This window comes from Nicotiana sylvestris, chromosome 10, assembly GCF_000393655.2.
Source record: "Nicotiana sylvestris chromosome 10, ASM39365v2, whole genome shotgun sequence".
NCBI lineage: Eukaryota > Viridiplantae > Streptophyta > Magnoliopsida > Solanales > Solanaceae > Nicotiana > Nicotiana sylvestris.
In genome coordinates this window covers 35,285,213-35,296,205 of record NC_091066.1, presented here as the reverse complement: position 1 = coordinate 35,296,205, position 10,993 = coordinate 35,285,213, and the positions used below count along the sequence as shown (strand labels likewise).

Here is a 10,993-nt window from a genome sequence, read left to right as displayed (position 1 = left end):
TTTCAGCTACAAATGCTCCTATTAAAATTAAAGTCCCTGAAGGATAGAGTTTACTGTACGCATGAAGCGTGGTAGACCAATCGGTTCCAAAGGTAACAATCCTTGAAAAATAGTAGGAGCTAATGATCAAAATGATCATAATGAGGAGGAAATAAGCTCTAGAAGAGCCCACGACATAACATTTCATGAAACTCCCGAAAAAGTTCAGGTACCTGAAAATAAAGAAAGTGATGAGATCTCCACAAGTTATGTCGCTTCGGAACTGACACAAAATGATCGTCGACGATATATTTGATACAATATAGTGCACAATATTATAAAAGATTGTGAGGATCGGACTAGCAGTCCAGACACTTGAAGATGTCATACCATTTAGATACAAGTCTTAACCTATATGACTTATTTGGCTAAATCTATATGAAGATCCTTGAAGGATTGAAAATGCCCGAAGCATATAATTCAAAGTCTTGAGAAATGTACTCGATCAAATTATAAAGATCTTTGTATGGTTTAAAGCAATTTGTGCGCGTGTGGTATAATCGCCTCAGTAAATATTTGTTGAAAGAAAGTTACATAAATTATGCTATTTGTCCATGTATTTTTATAAAGAAAATGTCATCAAAATTTGTTACACTTGCTGTTTATGTTGGTGACATAAATCTTATTGGAACTCCGGAAGAGCTCCAAGAGGGCCTTAAAAATACTTTTACATGGACAAAGTGTACCCATTAAGTACACCAATGAATATTCAATCACTTGAAGTGAATAAAGATCCGTTCCAACCTCTAGAAGAGGATGAGGAGCTCCTTGGTCCTGAAATACTCTATCTCGGTGTAAATGTTGCACTTATTTATCTTGCTAATGCTAACAAAAGTGGTGCAGATCATATTGGTAATGCAGATGCAGGTTATTTATCCGATACCCATAAAGCTCGATTTCAAACCGGCAAGTAAGGAGTGCATATGATTGAGATCAGTGATTCATTCGAGAAACATATGGGTTGGAATGTGATAAAAGACCCACAATATTATACGGAGACAATGTTTCATGCATAACCCTATTAAAGGGAGGATTTATAAAAGGAGATAGAACGAAACACATTTCACCAAAATTATTCTACACACACGATCTTCAGAAAATGGTGACATTGATGTGCAACAAATCCGTTCAAGTGATAATCCAGCAGATTTATTCACTAAATCTTTGCCAACTTCAACTTTTGAGAAGATGGTATACAAGATTGGAATGCAGAGACTCAAATATTTGAAACAAGGTTTTCATCAGGGGGAGTAAAATACGCGATGCACTATTTTTCCCTTACTAAGATTTTTTTCCATGGGGTTTTCCTTATAAGATTTTTAATGAGGCACCTAGTAATGCGTATTACTAAATATGTGTACTCTTTTTCCTTCACTAGGATTTTTTCCCACGTGGTTTTTCCTAGTAAGGTTTTAATGAGGCACATTATCTTTTAATGAACATCCAAGGGGGAGTGTTATAAATATATTATATTATGGATGTTCATTTAGTACTCCGTTGTAAATAAGCTTCCTGAAGAAGCTTATCCATATGGGACTCCACCGTAAATATGTTTATCTATTTAAGTACTCTATTGGAAATAAGCTTCCTGAAGAAGCTTATCACTTCGATACCCGGTTATGGATAAACATTACCCCCGGTAGAAGATTATCCATACCGGGTATAATAAGCTTATCCTTTCAGTACCCAGTTATGGATAAATATTATCCCCGGTAGAAGATTATCCATACCGGGTATAATAAGCTTATACTTTCAGTACCCAGTTATGGATAAATATTATCCCCGGTAGAAGATTATCTATACCGGGTATAATAAGCTTATACTTTCAGTACGCAGTTATGGATAAACATTACCCCCGGTAGAAGATTATCCATATCGGGTATAATAAGCTTATCCTTTCAGTATTCCGTTATGGATAAACATTGCTCTCAGTAGAAGATTATCCATATCTGATATAGTAGCAACTTACGCAGTAGCTTCCGTTCTTCTATAAATAGAAGAGATTTCAGTTCATTATGTACATCAGTTTGAATTCGAATAATATATCAGTTTCTTTCTATACTTGTCTTTACTTTATAGTCTTTATTTTATAACACATGTAATCTAATACAACAACATGTTCGTCCCACCCAACTCTCATTTCTATATCGTACTAGATAGTGTTGTCCGTGCGATGCACGGGCCCAACATGGAAAATTAGAATGGTAATACACACGGGCCCAACATGGAAGGATCAATTTAGATTAGAATGGTAAAATATGTGCAGCAGCGAAACCAAAATTTCAACTTTAAAGATAAATTTTAGAACGACATTGAGTATTAATAATTAAATTAAACATTTAATATTAAGAGTACTTAATAAAAAATTTAACACATTATATTGTTTGAGCTAAACGTCTAGGTTTAACTTAACTCATATCTGGCCTTCTAGCTTCGCCTCAAAGTTGAGGCTAGCACACTCTGATAGTAAAGAAAGAAACATATACTGTATATCGATAATTCCAAATCTTAACCCTGACTACCACCGGATGTTTAATTCGTTCCTTTTTTCAGTATCATACTGCTTCATTGCTAGCTCTCGGCGCGCCGGTTCTTCGATCTCGGGCACAAACCCACCTTCATCCTTCAAGACTTAAAGCTTTTGCTCGCTACCAAATCATGCTATCAAGGAATTGCCGTAATCGTTGCTTGGGATTTAATTGAGGTAACGCAACCACAATAACCTTAATATTATTTATGGATAAATGTTTTTCTCTGGTTGTAATTTAGAAATTTTGTCTATATGATTATCCTATATTTTAGAACGTTCTTGAAGGCAACTTTTTTTTGTTTAATTTTACTTTTTAGTTGGACCAAATTTTGCATCTTTATGTAGCTCTTTTCCTTCTTCCGATTTCTACAGTCTTCTCCGTCTCCCTCCTTTTTTCGCTAGATCCAGTTGTATTTTCTTAGATTCTTCCGCAATTTTGTATAAGATAATTGTTTTCGCTCTTTCTTCTTTTCCTCCTATTATGGATTTCGCTGTTCCTGTGGGTTAACAAACTTCAATTTGTTTATACTTGTGCGTATTTTTTCTTTTATTGCCTCCTTAGCTCTTAGTCACAGTAGGAGGAAAAATAAGTTTTACCCTCCATTTAGTTTGATTTTCAGGTAATGAATTTCTCCTGCTGCCTGCTGGTACCATCGAAGTAAGCTCCATTTTGGGGGAAAAATAACTCCTCTGTTGAAGCTTCAATTCTGAGAAAGGTAACACTTTGAGAATTTTCTAAAATATTTTAGCCGAACCAAGTAAATGCTCAGAGTGATTTGTCCCGGGTGTAAATAGGTTTGGAGTTTTTAGACCGCTGATTGGCAAATTTGAGGTACAACCCTTTTAATTACACTAATGAGTGGAAGTTCACATGGGCTAAATGATTAAAAGAAATAAACACATATAGTTTTCTTAATGTGTAGCGATTTCGATAATATGGAACAAAAAACTAAGGCTAAACTAAGAAAACTGCTGATTGTTGGTGGACGATAAATAAACACCACTAGGATCATTTTTCAGAAGATCCCCTTCTATGAGCAATTGATGAGGCAAGTTTGTCGTAGCCATTTTGCAATTGAATGAGTGAATCTTTTTTAGATTGCCATCTTTTGGTTCATTTCTGATAAAGAAGTGAGTCTCTGAGTGATTGCTTTTGCTCTTTGCTTTTTGACCTTTCACCATATGTCAATTTATTATTTCTCTTATTGCAGTTGTTGCGTTCCATTGTGTGGTTGCGGTGTACTTCTGTTATCCAGTACCGTTCCAACCGAAAGCTAAATTTCTTAGCTCTCATCATTTACATATAGGTATTGTGAGTTTTTGCCTAGGTTCTTTTGAAAATATTACTATATATACATATTAGCGATGTTGAACATATATTCACATTCAGGGAATAGGCGTCGACTGAAATGTCGAATAAAAATGAAAACTTCAAAAAAATACATGCCGACAAGAAGGCTAGGCGACACGAACTGTATAAAATGATGCAATCTGATAAAAAGAGGCCCTCCTAACACGAGCACGAGCAAACAAGGCTCAAACAAGCAGGCGACAACTTGCTGCCTCCTCACTTATTAATAGTTCTGCTGACGTATCATCCTCTATGATTGCTAATAGTTCAAGCGAGCAATGTGCTCCTTTCATGGGATATCCAATTCTATACGAAACAGGTTAGATAACTAGATTATCATTTCTTGGTGGTATGCAATTATAAATACATGTGTGTAATAATTACCATAAGAATGATATACTTACACTCGTTGTTATTATATGACAGGATCAACATCTAATACAAATCATGAACAATATAACAAAGTATCAGTAACAACCCAAGTGTCACCTGAATATATTATGTTAAAGACAGCTCCCAAATGTAAATTTTGCGAAGCCAAAAAATTTGAATACGAGCCGCCCGCATTCTGTTATCGCAATGGCACTGTTAAGCTAAGTTCACACCAAATACCAACAAAGTTAAGAAATCTATATCTAGGAAATACTGAGGAATCAAAGCATTTTCGAACCTACATAAGAACATACAATAATATGTTTGCATTCACATCCTTGGGAGTAACATATGATAGAAAATTGGCGAAGAGAAACAAAGATATTTACACCTTTCGTGTTCAAGGACAGATGTATCATTTCATAAATGACTTGATACCAAGTAATGAAAAAAGAAGAAACCTACAATTATATTTCTTTGATAGTGAAAATGAAATGAGAAATCGAATGACATGTTCCGATAAATTGAACGAGTGTACTGTGAAAAGTTTGATGGAAATATTAAAAATCAATCCTTACTCTATATTTTTAAAATCCTTAATAAATATACCACAATTATCAGATTTTTATATTGCGCTTAAGTTTGACGCTGGTTTAGATCAACGGATATATAACCTCCCACCTACATCAGAAGTGGCAGGGATATGGGTAGAACAAGATACCAATAATTGTATCCCTACTCCACATATTCGAATTTACACAAAAGCGATAGAAGCCAGCTGGTAAATTATTATTACGGCTGTTATGAACCATTACAATATCCATTATTGTTCCCGTACGAACAAAATGGTTGGCATTGTGGTATTAAAAAACTTAAGCCTCCAACAACTCCTAGAACACAAATGTACTGTGAATACGAACAATTGCCAGCTTCTGCACCGCACCGGCCGCATCTGCGATCTCGTAGGTGCGAGATTTCCTTCGCACCTGCGGCCTCTGAGCCTTTCACTTCTAACCGCTTCTGCGGCACGACGACCGCTCCTGCGGCTCCGCACCTGCGGCCCTAGCCTCGCAGGTGCGGTTACACCAGCAACCAGCAACTTCAGCCTTCTCCAAAATTCTAATTTCAATCCGTTAACCACCCGGAATCCACCCGAGGCCCCCGGGACCCCAACCAATCATACCAACTAGTCCCAAAACACATTACGGACTTGCTCTAGGCCTCAAATCATATCAAACAACGCTAAAATCACGAATCGACCTCCAATCCAAAAATCCAAGCTTTATGAACTTTAGAACTTCAAACTTCTACTTTCGAAGTTTAAACCTAGCAAATCACGTCCGATTGACCTCAAATTTTGCACACAAGTCATGTTCGACATTATGGATCTACTCCAACTTTCGGAATCGAATTCCAACCCCGACATCAAAAAGTCCACTTCCGGTCAAACTTCTCAAAAACCTTCAAATTTCTATCTTTAGCCAAATGACTCCAAAATGACCTACGGACCTCCGAACTCCCTTCTGATCGCGCTCCCAACTCCAGAATCACCATACAGAGCTACTCCCAGACTCGGAATCCCAAACGGACATCGATAACACTGAAATGCACTTCAACCCAAACTTATGAAATTTCTTCCAAAATGCTAACTTCCACAATAGGCGCCAAAACGCTCTCGGGTCATCCAAAACCCGATCCGGGCATACGCCCAAGTCCGAAATCATCATACGAACCTACTAGAACCTTCAGATCCCGATTCCGAGGTCGTTTACTTTGAAATCCAATCTTAGTCAATTCTTTCAACTTAAAGCTTTCGAAATGAGAATTCCCTTTTCCAAATCAACTCCGAATTCCCCGGAATTCAATTCCGACCATGCGTACAAGTCATAATACCTGAAGTGAAGCTGCTCATGGCCTCAAACTGTTAAACGACGCGCTAGAGCTCAAAACGACCGATCGGGTCGTTACAATTATAGGGATCTAAATATGTCCCACAGTAGCATGTTTGTGGTTCTTCTTATACTTCACACTGTTGGTTTGTTTTTGAAAGAAACAGAAAATGCTTTCAAATGAGTAGAACATCATTTTGATCTTTCCTTGATTTTTTCCCGTACTTTGGTACAAAATATAAATAGTATGGATCAAATGCTAGATTCTATTAGCTTTTATCAATAGCTATAACCAGAGTGGGCTTTTGCTTATTTACACCACACTGAAGATTTGATTGAAGGATATCATTGAATTCTACTGGTCTATGTCGGAATGGAGGGTAGAACTAATAACACATTCTATGATGATGCAAATAGTTATGAAATTACGGAAGTAAGAACTAATAGGCTGTTATATAACGGTGCAGCTCATGTGATAGAATATACAAAGCAGATAAAACTACAATTTACTATTGAATAGGTTTTTTTAACTTGGCACCACAAATTAAATTCTCAAATCTGGAAAGGATAGAATGAGCTAGCTGGACCCTTTATGTTTTTTTTTTTTTTTTGCATGAGACAATATCTTGAGAATCTTGAGCTTTGATTTTGAATCACAACAGTTTTAAGTTAAAAAAACCTCAAATTCACAAGATAGGGAGAATAAACTAAAGAAATAAAATACATGTCGGCGGTGAGAGAATTAAGGGAGCAAGAGGATGATCTACTCATCCCACCCCCACAAAGAAGAGAGGCAGAGAAACAGATAGAACAAAACTTAAACCCAACACAATTTTAATCAAAGGAAATAAATTCCTAAAAAACCCAACTTTTCTCAACATAAACTTCAAGGATCAGACATGTAAATTATTCAAAACACATACATATAAATCAATGCAGTATAATCATAAGGAACAAGAAAGAGAGAAAGGAGTAACCTTGGCGTTTGGAATGACCTTAACAGCAACTTGTCTTAAGTTCACCTTTCTTAGCAATAGCAGAACAAGTATACCCAAAATGGCCTCTACCCACTTCATCTCCAACCTCATATTTACTCTTAAACTGCTTAGAAAACCCAAAACTTTTATCCAAGTTAGCACCTTCAGTTTCCTCTCCTTCAGGAATAGCAGCAGCATTAGGCTTCACACTACCGTGCAGCCTTAAAAGCAAAGCCTTTATGTGTTTTGCCGGAGAAGGAGGAGGAAAAGGGCGTTTAAATAACCTCGCCGGAGTAGAATTACCACTCTTAGAACCAGAAGACTGACGGGCAGGAGATTTCTTGGATAGAAAATAACGAGCGGGGCTAGGTGAGTAAAAAGGGGAAAAAGGTGATTTTTTTACTTCATTGTTGTCCTTCTGTGGGTTTGGAGTTTCAAGAATCGAGAACAATGGTGTGAAAAAAAGGGAGTAGAGATTTAGACAATGGTAGTTAGAAGATTGAGATTTCCTGAGGGAAGAAAACACTATGTATGTTATATGTGTGTAATGGATGGATGGAGGATGGGTAGCTTCGTTATAATGGATGGAGGGGGACTGAAGGAGGAGCTGCATTGGAGTAGTACTTTTATGTCGAAAGCCACGCGTCATTACTCCCCAAATTAACTATGCCCTAATTGGCTCCACTCTCCTGTGGTCAAGTCTTGTGGAATTCTCCCAATCGTCCACTCCATTGTGTAAAGGCAGAATATTTAAAAGACCCCTATGAACTTTGATCATTTTTAATGAGCGTGTACCTTAATTATATGTGATTTTAATTATACCTATATTTAATTTTTCGGATATTATTACTCATGTAACCTATTAAATCTTTATATTGTGAATACACACGTTGTAGACATTGAAATATTTGTCGATGTGGCTATACACGGGGAAATAATTTGAGTACCTTGTTAAAATATCCGACCCGCCTTCACAATTAACCCCTCAAGTTTAACTCATTTCCACAATCGACCATCAGTTTCATTTGGTCAATAACACATAGAAAACCTAGGGTTTCTCACCACTTCACTTCCATCAACGCTGGGACAATTGTGAGCGCTTGAGCTTGATTTTGGGAGTAGATTGGGTTCTCCGTTGAGGTCTGCTAAGTTTTAGATCATCTTGCTTTAGGGTAAATTAGAGCCGACTGTGAAGGAGCTAAAGGCTACTGGGTTTCTTTGATTTTCTCGCCAAATTTTCTAATTTTCACTCCACATTTGAAGGTATGTGCGCCTTTTTCTGTTAGTATGATGTATAATCAAATTTTTCCTTTGATTTGTGACTAGAGTTTGAATATATTTTGAAAAATAGTTTAAGGTTATGAGAATAACAATGTTTGCTCGCTCCGAAATAGAGGTTCATACCGCTGAAAAAATCGATAAGAATTTCCTGCCGAATAAAGACTACATCTAAAAAATCGTTCTCCAGAATTTTGCAGTAGTCCATGCAAATTTTAAAGAGCCGGCTTGCCACGGCTACAAAAAACTTTTATCTTGTTTCTTCCAAGTAAAAGAATGATTGTTATTTGGGCAAAAATAAGAGCCAAAAATGGCTTTCATGGAATTGGAATAACGAAGGAAGAAAGTGAGAAGAAAGAAAATGGCGAAGAATTAGAAATAAGAGAATAAATAGGGGTGAGAATGGGGATTGTTACCATTGGGGTCTTAATTTTTGGGGAAAAATTAATTTGTTAGCGTTAGGGGATGGGAAAGGATTGGGAAAGGGAAATGTTAAACTGATGTGGCAAAAAAAAAATACACTCTCACCCGCACTCAGTCATTTGAAACAACTTTCAATGTCATGTGGTAGGATAGGTGGATATTAATATCCGAAAAATTAAGCGTAGGGGTAGCTAAAATCACGTATAGTTAAGGCGTACACTCATTAAAAAGGGTCAAGTTCATTGGGGTCTTTAACTATTCTGCCTTGTGTAAAAATTACTCTAGATTTGTTTGATTGGGAAACAAGTTATCACATAATTAATTATTCTAGGATTAGTTATCTCGGCCTCTCATAAAAATAAAAAAAAATATATCATAATTTCAGGATAACTAATCCCAAAATTAATTATAGAACGATTTTATCTCAGTCAAACATAGAATAAATTCATCTCAAATTTAATCTCGAAATTAATTATCCCTTATCCCATACCAATCGAGCCCTAAATAAGTACTTTTCTTCCCTACCATATTGTACCTCATTGTGGCTTTCATAATTCTAATTCTAATGACTTTATGTGTAATTCTTGATAATATTTAAAATAATTGAGGGTATTTTAGTAAACTTATCAGTTACAGTACAACATGATACCGTTAAACCAAACAGCAAAATGTTATTTGACAACAACAAACAATACAATCTATCTAAACATTATATTCATAAAACGATAGAATACAATACGATACGTTATAAAACGATGGGTAACAATGATCCAAGCAGAGTGTACATTTAAAAGTCAAGACCTTTATTTATTACTAGAAGCCCCAATTTATGATCTTTCTCAATTCTTTATCTTGTCTGCTAATTTGCTACTATCTCCTAAAAGCAACGAATAATCAATTTTTTTTTTTGGCAAATCAAAGAAAGCTCCATTCTTCTCCATAACAGCAATTTCAAAGTTTAAATTGTAGGTTAGTCATACTTTTTGTTTCTCAATGTAGAAATTTTATTTTTTTCAACTCAAGTTACTTATGCTTATAAGTAAGCATATAATGGATTGTTTTGACTATTATTTTTGTTGGGATGAGGCACATCTATATTATTATTTTTATACTTATTTATAGTTTTTTGGACTAACTGTATGGGTTAAAATTAGATCAAAGAAATTCGACATGCAGAGACAATTGGCCGAGGTCGAGCAATGATCAATAAGGCCGAGGTCGGACAGTGATTATAAGGCCGAGGTCGGGTAGTGATCAATAAGGCCGAGGTCGGGCAGTGATCAATAAGGCCGAGGTCGGGCAGTGATCAATAAGACCGAGGTGGGGCAGTGATCTATAGATGTAACAATTAGTTTGCTTTGGAATCCTCAAAGGAAATATTCTACTGGATATTCATCTAATTGTACAATTTTAGGATATTTTAGGGATACCCCTTATAAATAGGAAGAGGGGACTTCCCAAAGGAGTTATCTCTACCTCTCCCTAAAAAATATGTTAACACACCTCTCTAAAGAGATTATAGGATATGTGATCCCACACCCTTCACCGGACCCGAAAAGGGTCTTAAGATTCTTGCATCGGTTTATCATTCTTCTTTATCAAATGAAAGAGGATCTGCCCTACTCAAGATTGAGTGAATCTCTTCCTTTATTTATATTTTATTGCCATTTATGTTACTTAATGCATCATTTTTCATACTATTACTCGATTATATTTTTCTATTCATTAGAGCTGTCAATATGGGCCGGGATGGGCTAGCCCAGCCCAGCCCACGTGTGCTTTAGCAATTGACGGGCTGGGCTAGCCCACCATGTTGATGAGCCTTATAATGGTCAACCCACCCCATCCCTATGTGGGTCGCGGGCCCCCACGGGTCAGCCCATCATTTTTTAAAATATAATTTTATATTTTTTCTTTAAGTTCTGACCTAAAAAAAGATAATTATTTAAAAGTTAAAAAAATATCTTATTGAGAAAAATTCGCAAAACTTAATAATTTTTTATATTGTTACAATATATCACAATAAATCTATATTATTATAAAAGCATTAATAAAATGTTGGATTACAAAAATAACCTTTTAATATTAAGCATAATAACTCATAATAAAAGGATATAATCAGAATTCTAGACAT

General features: G+C 36.0%; 1 long non-coding RNA gene across 5 annotated transcripts; it reads left to right on the top strand.

Annotated features, from left to right (window-relative positions):
* The first annotated feature begins 2,446 nt into the window (after nt 1-2,446).
* Nucleotides 2,447-10,513, top strand: LOC104216178 (uncharacterized). Of its 5 annotated transcripts, none has more exons than XR_011402867.1 (5): nt 2,447-2,743; nt 3,190-3,285; nt 3,781-3,876; nt 3,960-4,239; nt 10,036-10,513. It is a non-coding gene; the product is annotated as an uncharacterized lncRNA (long non-coding RNA). The 5 variants fall into 5 exon arrangements; XR_011402866.1 differs by having other exon boundaries at nt 10,014-10,513; XR_011402868.1 differs by having other exon boundaries at nt 4,347-10,080.
* The last annotated feature ends 480 nt before the right edge of the window (nt 10,514-10,993 follow it).